Source organism: Notamacropus eugenii, chromosome 1 (assembly GCF_028372415.1).
Source record: "Notamacropus eugenii isolate mMacEug1 chromosome 1, mMacEug1.pri_v2, whole genome shotgun sequence".
Classification (NCBI taxonomy): domain Eukaryota; kingdom Metazoa; phylum Chordata; class Mammalia; order Diprotodontia; family Macropodidae; genus Notamacropus; species Notamacropus eugenii.
Window position 1 is genome coordinate 68,724,212 of NC_092872.1, and position 22,171 is coordinate 68,746,382.

Below are 22,171 nucleotides of genomic sequence, written 5' to 3' on the forward strand. Positions count from 1 at the left end.
TGAGAATGAAAAATAAAAATAATAATAGAATCTCATCAAAGTGCTCTGAGAAATCAGAAGAGGTGAAGACCACTTTCAATGGGGGAGAGGATGAAATCAGGAAAGGCTTCAGAGAGGGGGTGGCATGAGAAAAACTGGACCTAAGAGAAGGGATGGATTTTCTGAAGAAAAGCAGTGCCTATTGGTGGCAGTATGATGACTGTAGGCTTTCTTTAAGGTAGAGAGGACAGCATCACTCCTTACCTGTTCCTCTGCCCTGAGATGTTTGTACTTCAAGCTCTTTTATCAATAAAAACCAAATACTCCCTACATTTTGTTCAGATGAACATCTATGTCACTTAGAGTTCAATTTCTCCAACTTCATAGCCTCCTTTACTTCCACAATAGAGTGAATGAGGATTTTGTATCTGACCCACTGTAATGCTCTAATTTTCCAAATAAAACAAGGTCATTTATATCAACTTCACAGAAGCATTGTGAGAAAATTGCTATAGAAATTATTATTATAATATTAATATTATTAATTATCTGATTAATATATTATACATAATACAACATTATGTATAATATATTATAATGATTTTATTAATTGTGCAATTATCATATTGATTATATAAATATTGTATTAATAATAATAATATTATTAATTATAGGAGAGATATCCTTGATAGAGAGACAGACTTTGAGTCAGGAAGACCTGTGGTCAAGTACAGCTTCTGTCACACAAGGTTACTTACATTCCTAATGCTCTAGACACCTCTCTAAGATTCTAAGTTGCGGAGCAGATATAGATCTACATTGGCAGAAGAAGCCTTTCCCAGAAACTTCCTGTCATGATCAAATCATAAATGTAGGCACCTTCCCCTCTGCCATCTCCATCTTGTGTCCTGAGCCAAAAAAAAGAAAGAAAGAAAGAAAAATCTCAATGCAGTAGATTTCATGATGAGATCCACAAGGACAAAAGCTATCAACAGTTGCATTCACTTTACAAATACATGTATAAGCTCTCAACTGATTAACTCACTTGACAAATGTATGTATATACACATGTGTATATGTATCTATCTTTCTAGGTATCTATGATTCTATCTCTTTTTCATTCTATGTGTCTTTCTATATGTCTATGCATCTATTTATCTTTCTATATGTGTAAGTATCTACGTATGCATGCCTGTATCTATGTACCTTTGTAGCTATTTATCTATATATGTATGCACTTATCTATCCAGATATATAGCTCTTCTCTAAATTCCTGTTCTGAGTACAAAAGAAAAAAATGATTAAGTACTTACTTCATGCATAGCTCCTGTATCAGAATGGAGGAATTGAAAGTTTCTGTCTTCAAGGAGTTTATGATCTAAGGGGTGAAGTTGAAGAGAGGGGAGATAGATCACTAAGAGCATGCTGAGAGAATAATTCTATTAGTTTTTTTTTTTAAGTTTCTAACTGAGACTGAATAACAGTGTTGAAAGTCATGCATCAGATTCAGCAGACTATCATCATTTGATTACAGTGGTACAAAGTAAGCATTCATTGGTAGTGATTTTGAACTTAATTATTTGTGATAACTAGCTGAACAGAGCCACATTATTATGGGTTCTCAGAACTTCAAAAACACATTGCCACAAACCTTCATCAAATAACAATTATCGACATTTTTTAATCCCTTTCAATAAATATTTCACAGGATTACAGAACTGCGGTATGAGGCAGAGACAGGCTCTAGCTGTTCTGGTGGATGTGGGTTATTATTTTTCTATTTATGCAAAAAGAAAGTGCCTGCTCCCGATTTCTTCCTCCTAACCCCACCTCTCTCCCTAAGCTGAGACACTTACCTCATAATAAACATCTTTCCATTTTCAGGTGCTACTTAGGAAATGCTAACTTTGAGAGTCCTCCTAGGCCTACTTTCACTTCGGAAACATCTGGAATGATTTTTCCTCCATTTTACCTCATGCTCATTACACAGCTTTTCTCTTACCTGCCTATAAAACTTTCTAGATAACAGGACCCTAGGGAAAAGAAACAAACAAACAAACAAAACAAGACAGACTTGCTCAAGGACTGAGTACCTATGTTTAGATTCACATTACACCATCCTCAATCTAGTTCTATGTAGAGAGTATAGATTGAACCAGGATTGTAAATGTATCACCTACAAAAATGACCACAGATTTGAAACACTCTTTGACTCAGCACCCATACAACACCATAGTTCACAACCCCCCACTAATGTTACCAGTCAGACAGAGGACATATTAGGACAAAACAAAAGATATTGAATATGGCAAATAATGAGAAAACATTGAGAACAAAGGACAAATAGCCACAGCGGAATATAGACTTCCACAGATTATTATGTTCCCATTGGGGAAGACTCCATTGATGAGAGCCTGAAGCTTATTACTCTCACAATGTTTAAGACAATCTAGAGCAACTAATTTGGGGCTCACTAAGAGTCAGATCCTTAGAGTTCCTTATCAGTATTTTTGTAGCACCTACAAAACTTTGATAATGTGAGATTGTCATCCTTCAACTGTATTTATGGCCATCTTTTGAGATCCTACAAATGAAAACCAACCAATATAAAAGCAACAGAGAAAATCTAAAAGTAGAATCATAGATTCAAATGGAGCCTTAGAAACTAGTGCAACTAAATGACAATTCTACCTAATTTAATTTACTTATTCAGTGCCATACCAATCAAACCACCAGATAATTATTTTCTAGGGCTAGAAAAAAATAATATCAAAATTCACCTGAAAGAATAAAATGTCCAGAATATCAAGAGAACTAATGAAAAAAATGCTAGGGAAAGTTGTCTAGCTCTACCAGATCTCTAATTGTATCATAAAGCAGTAATCATCAAAACCACTTGATACTGGCTAAGAAATAGAAGGGTAGACCATTGACATTGGTTAGGTACTCAAGACACAGTAGTCAGTGATAAAGCAATCTGCTGTTTGATAAACCCAAGGACCCCAGCTTGTGGGATAAGAACTCACTGTTTGACAAAAACTGGGAAAACTGGATAAACTGTGTGGTTGAAACTAGGCATAGACCAATGCCTGACACCACACATAAGAATGAAGTTCAAATAGATCCATGATCGAGGTATAAAGATTGATACTGGGGTAGAGGCAATATGGCAGAGTAGAAAGATGCACATACACTAGCTCTTCCCCCACAGCCCATAAAATACCTGTAAAGAAGGACTCTCAACAAATTCTAGAGCAGCAGAAGCCACACAACAATGGAGTGGAGAATATTTCTAGCCCAGAGTGATCTGAAAGACTGACGGGAAAGGCATGTCGCACCTAGACATAGAGCAGAACCCTGCTCAGCCTTGGCCACACAGCACCGGGAGGAGTAAGACCAAGCCAGGCTTCAGGGACAGAATCTCCAGCAGCAGGGCAGATCCCTCAACCCACAAGTACTAAAGGTCAGTGAGAGGGTTTTTTCAGCTGGCAGAGAAGGTAACAGAGTGTCCCCATAACTCAGGCTTCCTCAGGTGGCAGCAGCAGAGGTAGCAGCAGACTGGGGCTCGCAAACCAGGCAGCAGCCTGCATCCATTTTTGAAGGCCTCATCATAAAGTCCCTGAGGGAACTGAGCATTGTGTGGCAGCCCTGCCCCAACCTGAGTAGCTGATTTTAATCTCACACTGAATAGCAGTCCTACCCCCACCTAAAGCCCCTGGGGAATTGGAGCAGTTCATCTGAATCTCAGCCCCCAGTACTGGCTTGGTGGAACTAGAGGTGAGGTGGTTGTGGAGAGGAAACTCAGAAGTCAAGTTACTGGCTAGGAAAATGCCCAAAAAAAGGGAAAAAATAAGACCATAAAAGGTTACTTTCTTGGTGAACAGATGTCTCCTCCCATCCTTTCAGAAGAGGAAGAACAAGGCATATTGTCAGAGGAAGTCAAGGCCCCTGCCTCCAGGGCCTCCAAAGGGAACTTAAACTGAACTCAGGCAATAGAAGAGCTTGAAAAGTGATGTTGGCAGCTTGTGAAAGGAGAACCAAAAAAATGCTGAGGAAAATAACACCTTTAAAAAGAGGCTAACTCAATTGGAAAAAGAAGTCCAAAAACAAAATGAGGAGATGGAGGCTTCAAAAAGCAGAATTAGCCAAATGGAGGAGAACGTTCAAAAGTTCACTGAACAAAATAGTTCGTTGAAAGACAGAATTGAGTTCAGGCAAATGAATGACTGTGAGACAAACCAAGCAGTTAGTAAACAAAACAAAAAGCTTGAAAAAATAGAAGATAATGTGAAACATCTCATTGGAAAAACAACTGACCTGGAAAATAGATCCAGGAGAAACAATTTAAAAATTATGGGACTAACTGAAAGCCATGATCAAGAAAAAGAGCCTAGACATTATCTTCCATGAAATTATCAAGGAAAACTGCCCTGATATTCCAGAACCAGAGGGCAAAATAGACTTGAAAGAATCCACTGATCATCTCCTAAAACACCCCCAAAGAGAGAAACTCCTAGGAATACTGTGGCCAAATTTCAGAGTTCCCAGGTCAAGGAGAAAATATTACAAGCAACTAGAAAGAAACAATTTGAGTACTATGGAAATACAATCAGGATAACACAGGGTCTGGCAGCTTCAACATTAAGGGATCAAAGGACTTGGAATAGGATATTCCAGAAGTCAAAGTAACTGGGATTAAAACCAAGAATCACCTACCCAGCAAATCTGAGTATAATACTTCAAGGCAATAAATGGTCATTCAACGATATAGAGGACTTTGAAGCATTCATGTTGATGAAAAGACCAGACTGTATAGAAAATTTGGCTTTCAAATACAAGAATCAAGAGAAGTATGAAAAGGTAAACAGGAAAGAGAATTCATAAAAGACTTTCTAAAGCTGAACTGTTTACATTCCTACATGGAAAGACAATATTTATAACTAATTGAATCTTTTCTCAGTATTTGGATAGATGGAGGGATTGCACATACGCACACACACACACACGTACACACATATATAGACAGAGAGTACAGATTGTGTTGACTCAGAGGAGATGATATCCACACAAAACTAAATAAAATAAAAATTAAGGGTTGAGGGAGGAAAATACTAGGAGGAGAAAGGGAGAAATGGAATGAGGCAGGCTATAACTCATAAAAGAGATTAAAAAAAAACCCTTGTTCAATGGAGGAGATAAAAGAGAAAGGGAGAGGGGAAAAGTGAAGCTACTCTCTCTACATATGGCTGAAGGAGGGAATAACATGCTCACTAAATTTGGTATGAAGATCTATTTTACACTACAGGAAAGTAGGGGAGGAGGCAACAAGTGGGGTGAGGGGAATGATAGAAGGGAGGGCAAATGGCAGAAGGGAGGAACTAGAAATAAACACATTTGGGAAGGGACAAGGTCAAATGAGGGAATAAAAAAATAAGGAGGGATAGAGTAAGATAGAGGGCAATATTGCTAGTATTACACAACATGATTATTATGGAAGTCTTTTGCAAAATGACACATATTTAGTCTGTATTGAATTGTTTGCCTTCTCAGTGGGGATGAGCGGGGGGGAGAGGGAGGGAGAGAAATTGAAATTCAAAGTATTAGAAACAACTGCTGAGAATTTTTATTGCATATAATCGAGAAATAAGAAACACAGGGAATGGGGTATAGAAATTTACCTTGCCCTACAAGGAAAAAGAGAAGATAAGGAAAAAGGAAGGGTGAGGATAAAGGATGGAAAGGAGGGTACACTGAGGGAAGGAGTAATCAGAATGCAAAGTATTAGGAAGTGGGGGAAGAGGAGTGATAGGGAGAAAAATTGGACATGTTACTAAGTGAGGTAAAAGCAATTAGTATCAAAATAATTGACTGAATTAATTACTGAGAATTACTGAGAGTAAATCAATGACATCTTTAGCTTGGGGAAAAGAATTTTAGTCTAAATTTCCTAGAGGCAGGTAACCTCAGGTAAAATATGGCATTGATGGAAAAGTTAAGGTTTTAATGATAAATTTGATTTTATGATTGCTATTTAATCAGGAACTAGAACATGTATAGAAGGCATGTAAGCCACTTAAGACTTGCCTCAAAAGATGTTCCTTAGCCAAAGTGAAATTATAGTCATATTTGAAACCTGGTTATTGGAACTTGCCATTTTTAGATGCTATGGGTCTATTAAGTGACTGTTCTTCTGAGTCTAACTCCAGGTATGGATAGCAAGCAAGGTGGTCTGAGCCTCCAATCCATGATGCCATGTGATGCCTGTGAGATGCTGGTATGAACTGCAAAAGGTGATCTCATGGGAAGTGTGGGAGAGCAGTTGTTCAGCCTGGACTGAGATAGGATTCTCCTGACTCAATTTCCCCACTTACACCTGGTAGGCTTTAAGCCTGACTGAATGCAAGTGGATAATGTACTCCTAGCTGGAACTGACATGAAGTTGGGGAGATATTGGTTCCCTGCAATGTCCCTCCTCTTAGTGGCAATTTCCTATAGTCAAAAGTTTGTAAGCTTAATACCAGATCTATTAAATTATAGATTCTTGGTAGGGGATCATCCAAGATCAAGTCTAAAATTAAGCTATTAGGCTTAGGACTTTAGACCAACAACAATAAGTTAGGGTCCTTTAATTCTTAGTAATACTGTGGAGACAATTAGGTCAAGGGTTTGTTAGCAACATAAATATTATTTGTGTCTCAGTTGGTTAATGTTTTAAAAAAATTCTTTTGGGTCTATATTGTAAATGCTTTAAAAAGAAACATCACCTGACCAAAAGTTGAAATTGTTTTATATGATATAAACTGTGTTAAAAATGAAAAATAAAATTAAAAAAATAAATTGATACTGTAAACAAATTAGAGGAGGAAGGTATAGTGTATTTGTCAGATTTATGGAGAATGGAGAAATTTGTGACCAAACAAGAGATAGAGAATATTATGAATTGCAAGATGGATAATTTTGATTACATTAAATTGAAAAGTTTTTGCACAAACAAATTCGATGCAACCAATATTAGGTGGAAGCAGAAAACTGGGAAAGAATTTTTGCAGTTAGTGTCTGTGATAAAGGCCTCATTTCTAAAATATATAGAGAACTGAGTCAAATGTACAAGAATACAAATCATTTCTCAATCGATAAACGGTCAAAGGATATGAACAGGGAGTTTTCAGAGGAAGAAATTAAAGCTATCTATAGTCATTTAAAAAAATGCTCTAAATCACTATTGATTAGAGAGATACAAATAAAAACACCACTCATACCTAACATGACAAAACAGGAAGATGATAAATATTGTAGAAGATGTAGGAGAGTTGGAACACTAATTCATCGTTGGTGAAGCTGTAAGCTGATCCAACCATTCTGGAGAGCAATTTGGAACTATGTCCAAAGAGTTACAAAAATGTGCATGCCGTTTGACCAGCAATATTGCTTCTAGGACTGTATACTAAAGAGATCATAAAAATGGGGAAAAGACCCACATGTACAAAAATATTTATAGCAGCTCTTTTTGTGGTGGCCAAGAAATGAAAATAAAGGGGATGCTCATCAACTGGGGAATGGCTGAACAAGTTTTGTATATGAATGTAAGGGAATACTATTGTGCTATAAGAAATGATAAACAGGAAGACTTTAGAGAAGCCTGGGAGGACTTATATGAACTGATGATGAGTAAAAGGAGCAGAAGCAGGAGAACATTGTACACAGCAACAACCACAGTGTGTGAGGAATTTTCTGGTAGACTTAGTCCTTCACAGCAATGCAAAGACCTAAAATATCCCCAATGGATTCTTGAGGCAAAATACCTTCCATTTCCAGAGAAAGAAGCATGGAATTGAGTAGCAGAATGAAGTAGAATATTTTCTCTTGTGTTGTGTTGTGTTTTGTTTTGTTTTTTCATGGTTTCTCCCATTCATTTTAATTCTTCTGTGAAACATGACTAAGGTGAAAATGTATTTAATAAGAATGTATGTGTAGAACTCATTTAAGATTGTACACTGTCTCAGGGAGGGAGGGGAGAGGGAGAGGGAGAAAATCTAAGATTTATGGAAGTGATTGTAGAAAACTGAAAATAAATACATTTTGAAAAAGAATGAAACAGAATATTTTCTCTTGTATTATGTTTTGTTTTGTTTTTTCTCCTTCATTGTAAGTCTTCTATGCAAGATGAGAAAATGTGTTAAATAAGAATGCGTGTGTAGAACCCATATAAAATTGCATGCTATCTTGGGGAGAAGGGAGGGAAGGGGAGAAGATCTAAGATTTATGGAAGTGATTGTAGAAAATTGAAAGCAAAAAATTAACAATAATTTTTAAAAAAGAATTAATTACTTTCCCCCCAAAATTTTAGAAACAAATAAATAAGTGAATGAATGAATAGAATAATAATAAAATAAATAAAAATATGTAAAAAAAAAATAAAAGGAAAAATAAATTATCTTTGCTCTGGAAAAAAGAGGAAACTCGCACAACTGTAATGGGAGTTAAAAATCTTCCCCACCCATTAATAGACCTCAGGTGGGGTTATTAACTCCTTAACTCAGCCTTATAAAGTCACATTCTTCATTTTTATTTCTTTTTTGGATTTTTGTATTTTATTTCCCCCTAATTACATGTAAAAATTTTTTTGACATTCATTTTTAAAACTTTGAGTTCCAAATTCTCTCCCTTCCTCCCTCCTCCCTCCTCCCACTGAGAGGACAAACAATTTGATATGTTATACATGTGTAGTCATGCAAAACATGTACATAATAGTCATGCTGGGAAATAAAACAGACAAACAACAATAACAGCAATAACAAACCCAAGAAAAATAAAGTAAAAAAAATATGCTTCAATCTGTATTCAGACATCATCAGTCCTTTTTCTGGGTTGGAAAGCAATTTTCATCAGAAGTCCTTCAGAGTTGTCTTGGATCACTGTATTGATGAGAACAGCGCAGTCATTCACAGCTGATCATATTTTAATATTGCTATTATTTTGTACACAGTACATTTCATTTTGCATCAACCCATACAAGTCTTTACAGGATTTTCCTGAAAGTGTCTTGCTCGTCATTTCTTACAGTACAATAATATTCCATCATAATCACATATCATGATATTCAGCCATTCTTCAAATGATAGACATCCAAATTGCTCTACCAAATAGTTAAAAAAGTTTGCACCTCTATTAACAGTGTATTAATATCTCATTTTTCCCCATATTCCCTCCAACACTTGTATTTTACCTTTTATATCCTGTTAGTCAATCTAATGCATATGAGGTAGTACCTTAGATTTATTTTAATTTGCAATATCCAATCGAGAGTGAGTCACAATATTTTTTCATATGGCTGTAGACAGCTTTGATTACTATATCTGAAAACTGATCATATCTTTTGATCAATTATCAATTGGGGAATGGCACTTATTTTTATAGTTTTGACTCAATTCTCCATATATTTGAGAAATGAGGCATTATTGAGAGAAAATTCCTTCAAAATTTCTGTCACAGCTAAAATTGCTTACTGTTTTTCTGTCTCCCCACACATTTATTCTATTCTCTCTCTTCTTTCACCCCATCCCTCCTCAAAAGTGCTTTGTTTCTGACCATCCCCTCCCTAAATCTGTCCTCCCTTCTATTACCCCCACCCCTTCTCTTATCCCCTTCTCCTTTCCTGGAGATAGATTTCTCTACCCAATTGCCTGTGTATGTTATTCTCTCTTTGAGCCAATTATGATAAGGGGAAGATTCACCTACTCCCCTCACATCCCCCCTCTTCTCCTCCACTGTAAAAACTTTTTCTTGCTTCTTTCATGTGACATAAGTTATTCCATCCTACCTCCTCTTTCTCTTTCTCCCAGTACATTCCACTCTCACACCCAATCTTTTTTTTAGATATCATTTCTTCATATTTATATTCAACATCTGTCTATATGTACTCCTTCTAATGACCCTAATAACAAGAAAAGTCTTATGAGTTACAGTATCATCTTCCCATGTGGGAATGTAAACAGTTTAATCTTATTAAGTTACCTTATGATTTCCCTTCTTTTCCACCTTTTATACTTCTCTTGAGTCTTATATTATAAAGTCAAATTTTCTATTTAGCTCTGGTCTTTTCATTAAGAATGTGTGAAAGTCCTCTATCTTATTGAATTTCCATTTTCCCCCTCGTGTATATCTTATTTCCCAGTTGCATGTAAAAACAATTTTTAACATTTGTTTTTAAAACTTTGAGTTCCTACTTCTCTCCCTTCCTCCCTCCCCAACCATCCCCACTAAGGAGGCAAGCAATTTGATATATGTTATACATGTATAATTTTGTAGAAGACTTCCATAAAAGTTGTGTTGTGGAATAGTAACTCTATTTCCCTCCATCCTATCTTGCCTGCCATTTGCCCTATTATCTCTTTTGACCCTATCCCTCTTCAAAAGTATTTACTTCTAATTATGCCCTACTCTCATTTGCCTTCCCTTCTATCATCCCACACAGCCCTCTTATCCCCTTCTCCCCTACTTTCCTGTAGTGTAAGACAGAGTTTCATAGCAAATTGAGTATGGATGTTATTCCCTCCTTAAACCAAATGTGATAAGAGTAAGGTTCAGTTTTTCCCTCTCACTTCCCCTCTCTTCCCTTCCTGTGAAAAACCTTTTTCTTGCCTCTTTTATGTGAGAGATAATTTGCCCATTCCATTTCACCCTTTCACTTAGCAATATATTCCTCTCTAACTCCTAAATTTTGTTTTTTAGATATTATCCCTTTCTGTTCAGCTCACCCTGTTCCCTCTTTCTATATGTATATAATCCCACCAACTATCCAAATACTGGGAAAAGTCTCAAGAGTTACAAATATTTTCTTTCCATGTAGGAATTTAAATAGTTCAACTTTAGTAAGTCCCTTATGATTTCTCTTTCCTGTTTACCTTTTCATGCTTCTCTTGATTCTTGTGTTTGAAAGTCAAATTTTCTATTCAGCCCTGGTCTTTCCATCAAGAATACTTGAAAATCCTATATTTCATTGAATCCCACCTCTCCCTGTATTATAATACTCAGGTAGGTGATTCTTGGTTTTAATCCTAGTTCCTTTGACTTCTAGAATATCATTCCAAACCCTTCTATCCCTTAATGTAGAAGATGCCAGATCTTGTGTTATCTTGATTGTATTTCCACAATACTCGAATTATTTCTTTCTGGCTGTTTGCAATATTTTCTACTTGACTTGGGAGTTCTGGACTTTGGGTACCATATTCCTAGGAATTTTCCTTTTGGGATCTCTTTCAGGAGGTGATCATTGAATTTTTTCAATATTTATTTTACCCTGTGGTTCTGAAATATCAGGGAAGTTTTCCTTGATAATTTCTTGAAAGATGATACCTAGGCTACTTTTTGGATTGTGGTTTTCAGATAGTCCAAGATTTTTAAAATTATCTCTCCTGGACCTATTTTCCAGGTCTTTCCAATGAGATATTTCACATTGTCCACTATTTTTTCATTCCTTTGGTTTTATTTTACAATTTCTTGATTTTTCATAATGTCATTAACTTCTATCTGCTCCATTCAAATCTTTAAGGAATTATTTTCTTCAGTGAGCTTTTGGACATCCTTTTCCATCTGGCCAATTGTACTTTTTAGGACATTCTTCTCTTCATTGACTTTTTGGATCTCTTTTGTCATTTGGGTCAGCCTATTTATTTATTTATTTATTTATTTTAATTTTAGTTTTCATTTTTAACACAGTTTATAACAGATAAAACAATTCAAACTTTTGGTAAGGTGATGCTTCTTTTTTAAAGCATTTACCATATGGACCACAAAAGAAATTTTTTTAAAACATTAACCAATTAAGACACAAATAATATTTATGTTGCTAACTTCACAATTAAAGGGCCCTAACTAATTGTTGTTGGTCTAAGGTCCTATGCCTAATAGCTTAATTTTAGACTTAACCTCGGATGTTTCCCTACCAATAATATATAATTTAATAGATCTGGTATTAAGTTTACAAACCTTTTGACTATAGGAAAATGTCACCAAAAGTAGGGACCTTGCAGGGATACAATATCTCTCCAACTTCATGTCAATTCCAAGCAGGAGTAGATTGCCAACTTGCATTCAGTCAGGCTTAAAGTCTGCCAGGTGTAAGTGGGGAAATTGAGTCAGAAGAATCCTACCTCAGCCCAGGCTGAACATCTGCCCTCCCAATCTTCCTATGAGATCATCTTTTGCAGTTCATACCAGCATCTCACAGGCTTACTAGTATCATGGATTGGAGGCTCAGACTGCCTTTCTTGCTACCCATACCTGGAGTTAGACTCAGAACAGTCACTTAATAGTCCCATAGCATGTAAAAGTGGCAAGTTGAAATAACCAGGTTTCAAATATGATTATAATTTCTCTTTGGCTAAAGAACATCTTTTGAGGCAAGTCTTAAGTGGCTTACATGCCTTTCTATGCCTGTTCTAGTTCCTGATTAAATAGCAATCATAAAATCAAATTTATCATTACAACATTAACTTTTCCATCAATGCCAAATTTTACCCGAGGTTACCTTCCTCTAAGAAATTTGGACTAAAATTCTTTTCCCCAAACTAAAGATGTCATTGATTTATTCTTAGTAATTAATTCAGTCAATTGTTTTGGTATTAATTGCTTTTACCTCAATTTGTAACATGTCCAATTTTTCTCCCCATCACTCCCCTCCCTGCTTCCTAAAAACTTGCATTCCGATTACTCCTTCCCTCAATGTACCCTCCCTTCTATCACACCCAACACTTCCCTTATCCCCATCTTCTCTCTTTTCTTGTAAGGCAAGATAAATTTCTATACTTCATTTCCTGTAGTTCTTATTTCTTGATTATGTGCAATAAAAATTCTCAACATTCATTGCTAATACTTTGCATTCCAACTTCTCTCCCTCCCCAGCCCCACTGAGAAGACAAACAATTCAATATAGACTAAATATGTGTTGCTTTGCAAAAGACTTCCATAATAATCATGTTGTGCAATACTAATTATATTGCCCTCTGTCCTACTCTATCCCCCTTCATTTTTTCCCCCACAATTGACCTCATTCCTTCTCAAAAGTTTTTATTTCTGGTGACTCCCTTCTCCCATGTGCCCTCCCTTCTAACATTCCCCTCACCCCACTTGTCACCTCCTCTCCTACTTTCCTGTGGTGTGAAATAGATTTTCATATCAAATTTAGTGAGCATGTTGTTCCCTCCTTCAGCCACATGTGGAGAGAGTAGCTTCATTTTTCCCCTCTTCCTTTCTTCCTTTTCTCTTCAATTGAACAACATTTCTCTTATCTCTTTTGTGAGTTGTGGCTTGCCCTGTTACATTTCTCCCTTTCTTTTCCCGGTATTTTCCTCTTTCAACCCTTAATTTTTATTTTATTTTATTTTTTTGCATGTGGATATCATCTCTTCTGATTCAGCACACCCTGTACTCTCTTTCTATATGTGTGTGTGTATATACAATCTTTCCATCTACCCAAATACTCAGAAAAGATTCAAGAGTTATAAATATTTTCTTTCCATGTAGTAATGTAAACAGTTTAGCTTTAGAGAGTCTTTTATGATTTCTCTTTCCTGTTTACTTTTTCATGCTTCTCTTGATTCTTGTCTTGGGAAGTCAAATTTTCTATACAGATCTTGTCTTTTCCTCAATATGAATGATTGAAAGTCCTCTATATCATTGAATGACCATTCCTTCTCTTGAAGTATTACACTCAGATTTGCTGAGTAGGTGATTCTTGGTTTCAATTCCAGTTTCTTTGACCTCTGAAATATCCCATTCCAAGCCCTTCCATCCCTTAATGTTGAAGCTGCCAGATCCTGTGTTATCCTGATTGTATTTCCACAGTACTCAAATTGTTTCTTTATAGCTGCTTGCAATATTTTCTCCTTGATCTGGGAACTCTGAAATTTGGCCACAATATTCCTAGGAGTTTCTCTCTTTGGGTCTCTTTCAGGAGGTGATCAGTGGATTCTTTCAATATTTATTTTGCCCTCTGATTCTAGAACATCAAGGCAGTTTTCTTTGATAATTTCATAGAAGATAACGTCTAGGCTCTTTTTTTTGGATCATGGCTTTCAGGTAGTCCCGTAATTTTTAGATTGTTTCTCCTGGATCCATTTTCTGGGTCAGTTGTTTTTCCAATGAGATGTTTCACATTATCTTCTATTTTTTCAATTTTTTGGTTTTGTTTACTAAATGCTTGGTTTAACTCGTAGTCATTCATTTCTCTGAACTCAGTTCTCTCTTTCAGTGAATTATTTTTTTCCGTGAGCTTTTGAACCTTTTCCTCCATTTGGCTAATTCTGCTTTTTAAAACCTCCTTTTCCTCATTGGCTTTTTGGACCTCTTTTTCCAATTGAATTAGCCTCTTTTTAAAGCTGTTATTTTCCTCAGCATTTTTTTGGTTCTCCTTTAGTAAGCTGCTAACTTGTTTATTGCCTGAGCCCAGTTTAAGTTCCCTTTGGAGGCCCTGGAGGCAGAGGTCTTGACTTCCTCTGACAGTATGCCTTGTTCTTCCTCTTCTGAAAGGATGGGGGGAGACACCTGTTCCCCAAGAAAGTAACCTTCTATGGTCTTATTTTTTCCTTTTTTGGGCATTTTCCCAGCTAGTTACTTGACTTCTGAGTTTCCTCCCCACAACCATCTCACCTCCAGTTCCACCAAACCAGCACTGGGGACTGAGATTCAGAGGAGTTGCTCCAAAACCTCAGGGGCTTTAGGTGGGGGCAGGGCTGCTATTCAGTGTGAAATTAAGATCAGCTGCTCACGAAGGGGCAGGGCCACTACACAGGGCTCAGTTCCCTCAGGGGCTTTACGATAAGGCCTTCAAAAATGTATGTGGACTGCTGCCTGGTTTGGGAGCCCCAGTCTGCTGCTGCCTCCACTGCTGCCACTTGAGGAAGCCTGAGTTATGGGGACAGTCTGCTCCCTTCTCACCAGCTGAAAAGTCCCTCTCACTGACCTTTGGCACCTATGGGTTGAGGGATCTGCGCTGCTGCTAGAAATACTGTCCTTGAAGCCTGCTCAGATCTGCTCCTCTCACTGCTGTGTGGCCAAGGCTGGGCTGGGCTCTGCTCTGCTCTGCGTCCAGGTGCAACATGCCTTTCCTGTTGGTCTTTCAGGTCGTACTGGGATGGAAATCTCTTCTACTCCATTGTTCTGTGGCTTCTGCTGCTCTAGAATTTGTTGAGAGTTCTTCTTTGCAGGTATTTTATGGGCTGTGGGGTAAGAGCCAGCGTATGTGCGTCTTTGTACTCCACCATCTTGGCTCTGCCTCCTATTTTTTACAGTGTTATTTTCTTCAGCATTGTTTGGGTCTGCTTTAACAAGCAGTTGACTCTTTTTTTATAATTTTATTGCATCTTGCATTACTCTCTTTCTCTTCCCAATTTTTTCTCTACTTCCCTTACTTGATATTTAAAATCCTTTCTGAGCTCTTCTGTGGCCTGAGAGCAATTCACATTTTTCTTAGAGGCTTTGGATGGAGGAGCTTTTATTTTGTTGTCTTCTGCTTGCATATTTTGGTCTTCCTTGTCACCAAAGTAAGTTTCTTTAGTCTGATTCTTTTTTTGGTTTTTGTCCATTTCCCCAGCAACTTACTTGAGTTTTGAGCTCTTTTTCAAGATAGATCTCTGCTCCCAGTGGGAATGGGGGAGTATACTGTCAGCTGTTCGATTTCCCTACAATATATGGGCCTAGTGCTCCAGAAACAGTTGTTGTCCCTGCCCCTGCTGCTGCTGTGACTGCTTCAAATTCCTCTGCCCCTTTCCCCCTTTGCCACCCTGGGGCTGGGACTGGACCACTCCACTCTCCCACACTGGTCCCACTAGCTTTATCCACTAACCTTCCAATTTGTCCTTGGCATTTTGGGGTCCTGAATTCTGGGAACTGCCACAGGTGCAAGATATTCAGCCTTCCCAAGACCTTCTCAGGTGCTATCTGTGCTGGCATGGCCCATGCTGGACTGTACCCTGCCCCATGCATGGGGTGATAGACACTTCCCAGTGACCTTCCTGGCTATCTTGGGTGGGAGATTTACTTCATTCCATCTTTCTGTGGGTCCTGCAGCTCCAGAATTTGTTTAGAGTCATTTTTTACAGGTATTTGGCTGAGCTTGAGGGTCAGCGCTCTAGAAGGTGCATGCTGTTACTCAGCCATCTTGACTCTGCCCCCTTTTCTCATGATTTTTTTGCATGATTCTTAATTCTCTTTCCAATTTTTCCTCTACTTCTCTTATTTGAATTTCAAAAATCCTTCTTGAACTCTTCTATGGTCTGAGACCAATTCATATTTTTCTTGGAGGCTTTGGATGTAGGAGTTTTGACTTTGTTTTCTTCTGAGTGTGTGTTCTAATCTTCCTTTCAATAGAGTTTTTTTCTGTTGTTTGATCATTTTCCCGGCCTATTACTTGATTTTTAACTTTTTGCTAAAGTAGTAATCTGCTTCCAGGGTGGAGGGCACACTGTTTCAAGCTGCAGGGGTTTTGTGTAGGTGTTTCAGAGATACGTCTGGGAACCTGTACGTTGTCAGTTCATCCAAGGTGATGTGATCTAAGGAGAGGTGTTTGCTACTCTCCTGGCCTAGGCTATAGTCTATGAAGCACCATAAACACTCTTTTCTGTCCTAGAACTGTGAGGATGGTCCCACTTCACTGTGGCTGCTAGCTTTGGTATGGCAGTGCTCCTCTTCTCCCTGAGACTGCCACCCAGGACTGAGACCCAGATCTGAGTATGGGCAGAGCCACAGAGTCCTGCCTTACTGCTATCCAAAAGACCCCTGTAATCTCCTTCTGACTAGTTGTTTGACCTCCTTACCATCTGGATCTGAAAGCTTGAGAAGCAGCCACTGGTAGTGGCACCACTGCTGCTGCTGCTGAGTCAGGCACTTCCAAGGCGTGCTCCTTGCTTTGCTGGGGCCAGTGTTGTGTTGGTGTGGCCTTCACTGTATTTCACTCTTCTTTCACCCAGGTGAGATAGACCTTTTCTATTGACCTTCTAAATTGTCTTTGGTTTCTGTGGGCTGGGAGGTCTGGAAACTGCCACTGCTGCCAGTGATTCAGTTGCCCTGAGGCCTGCTCTGGGTTTGCTGGGGCCCAGCCTGCACTGGTGTAGCCTGCACTGCATTGTTGCACTCTTTCACCCTGGTGCAACAGACCTTTTCTGCCACCCTTCAGTCATCTTGGGCTAGAAATTTGTCTCTCTTCATCTTTTTTGAGAGTTCTGCTGCTTGAACATTTATTTATAGTCATTTTTAAAGGTGTTTGAAGGGTTTTAGAGGAGAGCTTTTTTTCTTCTTGATAATACTTTCAGGGTGATATTATTGAATTAATGCAGGCCTTCACAACCTGTTGCCCATGGGCTGCTTGTGGCACATCAAAGGATTTTGGGCCACCCAGGAAAAATATACAAGAAAATATTCTCTACATTTTTTGTGGACCACCCAAAATCCTTTGGCATGCCCATGGTCTGTAAGTGACCCACAGGCTGCAGGTTGTGCAGGTCTGAATTAATAGATGAAAGGGTGCTATTTTTAAAAATAAATTTATTATGGACAAGTATGGAAAAAAGGTATGTTATGGGAAAAAGTTCAGTTCTTAAGGAACCAGAGATGATGAATCTGGGCATGAGTTTGAACATGTTTACTTAGATTCCAAATCCACATTGATGTGAGTGTGTGAACCTGTTACTTCTAACTAAATGTCTACCTGAGCAGATATCATGCATGATGTTTATAAAATAAAAGCTGGGTGTCATTCTAAGAATTACTAAATGAAAAATAGTTCCCTTTTCTGTGATGCTGCTGTATATCTCAATCCTGCCTTAGAAGAAGGTCCCATAGCTTAGTGGTCCAAACCTAAGTGAAGGTCATATGATCCACTGATGTGCCTGCTTAGTACAATTTCATGGAAGATGTACCAAAAACATGGCTGACATGTGTGGAATTCTCATTTTGCAATGCTCATTGTGAAATTGTTCTTGAAACACTGGTCAAGATTTAGGCAGGGTCCTGAAATCATACATTTTCTTCAAAGTGGACATATATTACCGCCTTGTTTGTCCCCTTCTCCTCAGATATTTGACAAATAAGATAAAGCAAGTTGGAACTGTAATTACACTGGAATTCCTTCTGTACTTGGCCCATCGCAAGAATGTCATCAGAAAACGATAAATCTGAGTATTGTTGGACTGAGAGACTGTCTAACAGAGGGAAAAGAGCTGACCTTGAAGGCAAGCATAGCTAGAATCACATTCTGCCTCTGGCATAGCTCAGTCATGTGATCATAAGAATGTCTTTTTTAAAAATAATATTTTATTTTTCCCAATTACATGAAGATAACTTTTACATTCAATTTTTTAAAATTTTAAGTTCCAAATTTTCTCCTTCCCTCCCTCTCCTCTCCTCCCCTTTACTTAAGGTTATATATGTACAATCATAGAAAACATATTTCCATATTAGTCATGTTGTGAAAGAAGAAACAGACCAAAATAAAAAAAGAACATGAAAAATAAAGTAAAAAATAGTGTGCTTAAATCTTCATTCAGACTTCATCAGTTCTTTCTTTGGATATGAATAGCATTTTTTTTTATCATGAATCCTCTGGAATTGCCTTGGATCATTGTCTTGCTGAGAAGAGCTAAGTCAACCATAGTAGATCATTGCACAGTGTTTTTGTTAGCTATATACAATGTTCTCTTGTTTCTACTTACTTCATTTGGCATCAGTTCATTTAAGTCTTTCCAGGTTTTCCTGAAATCAGATTGCTCATCATTTCTTGTAGCACAACAGTATTGCATTACTTACTATCCCATACCACAACTTGTTCAGCCACTCCCCAGTTGATGGGCATCCCCTCAATTTCCAATTCTTTACCAAAACAAAAAGAGTTGCTACAAATATTTTTGTACAAGTAGATCTCTCTCTCTCTCTCTCTCTCTCTCTCTCTCTCTCTCTCTCTCTCTCTCTCTCTCTCTCTCTCTCTCTCTCCCTCTCTGTCTTTCTTTGTCTCTGTCTCTCTCCCTCTCTCATCTAGTGGATTGATATGCCTGGAGTCAGAGGATATGTAGGATGTATGTACGTTGTGATTGTACTTTGGGCATAGTTCCAAATTTCTGAGACTATAAACTGCAAAAAAGTGGCAACATCCACTGGTAGAGGCAATTCCCCCATCTAGGAGTATCCTGTACCAAAGGAATCTTTGATCTACTCCCTATGCCTGTGACCATTATTAATTAAAATTTGACCATATCATTCCAATGAATCACTATCACTTCTAGTATAAAAAAAAATCTTGTCTGGCATTTAAAAGCTTGGACAATCTGGCTCCCATCCACCTTATTTCATTTTTCCCCCCTCCCCACACTTTCACTTTTCAAGTCTAATTGACCTGCTCACTGTTTCCTTTACAAAATACTCCATTTCTTGCCTCCATGTCTTTGAACCAGTGTCCTCCATCATTTATATCTGAAAATATTTGTCTCCCCAAATCCCTGGCTTCTTCAAAACACGCTTCCTGTATCACAAAGCCTTTCTTGATCTCCCTAGTTATTAGCACTTTCTCCTTTTTGAAATAAATTTTCATGATTTTTGTATAGATCTTAATTACTTGTGTCAATGTTTCATTTCTCAGGAGAAATCAAGCTCTTTGAGAAAAGCTTGGTTTTTGTCTTTCTATCCCCTGCACATGATGAGGTTCTTCAAAAAGAAGTAGATGGAAAGCTAGTATTCTTCAAGATTTTGTGGTAAGTTTGGAAAAATAATAATAACAAATTATAATCATATATATGCATATATGTGTATATATATATATATATATATATGTCACATGAATATTTCCAAGAGGCTTTGCATACATTATTTCATTTGAACCTCATGACAATCCTGTGAAGAAGCTATTGTTATCCCTGCTTTTCACATTAAGGAATCAACATTCGGAGGAAGTTAAGTGATTGTGCAGACAGTGAGTAGCAGTGATGAGATTTGAACTACAGGAACTCTGACTCCAAGTCCAGCACTATGTATGATATCACACTGATTCTTTGTGAATTAATATTCTTATTCATATTTCTTGACTTGTCTGCTGTCTCCTTCCTATATATATATATATATATATATATATTCTCTGGCCCTCTACTTGGTTTTTGCCCCTGACTATGTGGGGGAAATGGAGTGAGAGTCAGCAGAACTAGATTCTAGTCCTAGTTCTTTCCTTAACAAGCTATGTGCTCTTGAGAAGGACTCATTTGTGATACCTGATTGGCATAGTGCTGATGTCTCTGCATTGGAAAAGTGTGTGCATGTGCACGTGTGTGCATGTGTGTGTACATGTGTGCATGTGCATGTGTTTGTAGGGGAAAGAGAGAGAGATGATGATGATGATGATGATGATGATGATGAAGACACAGGACTCAGGGACCAGAAAATATGATCAGCAAAATAAAATTAAGCTCAAGGGCTAGGATAAAGATTATCCTCCTGGCAAGGAAAAATTGTTTTTAAAAAAATTTCATTGATTTTTTTAAACATCATCTAAATTTTCTAGTGAACTCTTTTCTTCTCCTCCTCCCAGAAAGTCATCTCTCATAACAAATCAATAAGAATAATGATAATAAATCCACAACAGGTCAGCACAATTAACAAACACATGGAAGAAGTTTTTCATTACAGATAGGGTTACATACCTATAATCTAGTCCTGTCTATGCAAAGAAGGGAAAATGAATGGGGAGGTGACTTTCCATATCTTTTCTTTGATGCCAAACTTGATCATTATAATTCCACAGTATTTAGCTTTTATTTTGTTGTTCTAGGAGATCTTGGATAACAGAAAGACAAGGGGGAAAGTGAAGGGAAAAAAGTCAAGGAGGGTTTTTTTTTCAAGTTTTTTTTTGTTTGTTTTGCCTTAGGTTTATTTCTCTCAGTCTGATAGTTGAGAGTGTTGGGTTTTTAATTTTTAAAAGAGCTGTAGCAGTAAAAGCTCCAAGGTTTTAAACTAAAAGAGTGGCAGCAGAACTCACCTTTATGGGGAGGTGATCACATCACTGTAAGAACTCCACCTGAAGCTGGGAGCACAGAGATGCTTCTCCAGTCCATTCACCAAGGACCTATGCTTAGCAATGACCAGCGGCAATCAGAGGACCCATAGAGACCGCATCTAAGAAGACTGTGACAGAAACTGAGTCATACGTGATCCATGGGGAGCAACATGAGGATAGCAGCAGATAACATTAGTGAATAGTCCTCAGTCCCTAAGGGCTAGAGCTGCTTGCAGATGGATTTTGCAATTAGAATGCAACAGTGTCACCTTTGAGATAAACTCCAGACTCATTCAGAGCAAAAGAATTTCTATGTCCTCTAAGGAGTTATACAGCAAGATTCATCTTCTCAGTTGTATATTTCTGGGCCAGGAGAAATAGAAAGGGTAAATTCACTGAGGCACACTCAAGAACAAACCAGACAAATTAAGGTGTGTGTGTGTGTTTTGGAGTGAGAGCGATTGGATTCATTTGCACTTCTTGGACATTTCCAAATCATGCTACCTGTTTTATAGTGTCTTTCTCGTTCGCCTCCCACCAGAACCCAGACTCTACCCCTGAGACCCTGGGCTATGTTATGTGAGCTTTGACTCATCTTGCCTGGAACCACCAGTGTTTCCTGTCCACTTCTGAGCCACTACGTGCCAACTATATTATGTATTGTCTTCTTCATTAGAACATAAACTCTTTGAAGGCAGAGACTTTCTTCTTTGCTTGTATTTGTGTCCCTAATGCTTGGCACATACTAAGTACTTAGGAAACCCCTTTTCATTCATACAATTAGTTTTAAAGGCTGGCTGAAGTTAAACAGGGAAGATGAAGAGCTTTACTGAATGCCAGAACTATCCTTACCTCCAGCTGACCTCATGTGCTAGTTTTTTTTTTAATAGGTTAACCTTCTCCTCACTTAGAGTATAACTTTCTTTACAGCCATAATTTTACCAAATTACTTTTGTGCGATATGGTTTCCTTTTAAACCATGCCATGAGTCATAAAGGATGCCTGACTGGATGCCAAAATTTACCTTCCCACACTTTTCCTGACTTGTTTTGATTCCCAGAGAAGCCCTGATGAATGGATTCTCTCTCTGCTATGAAGTTTGAAAATAAATCAATAATTGTCTCCTTTGATTCTGAGCCCCCAGCCAAAAACACCCTCGCT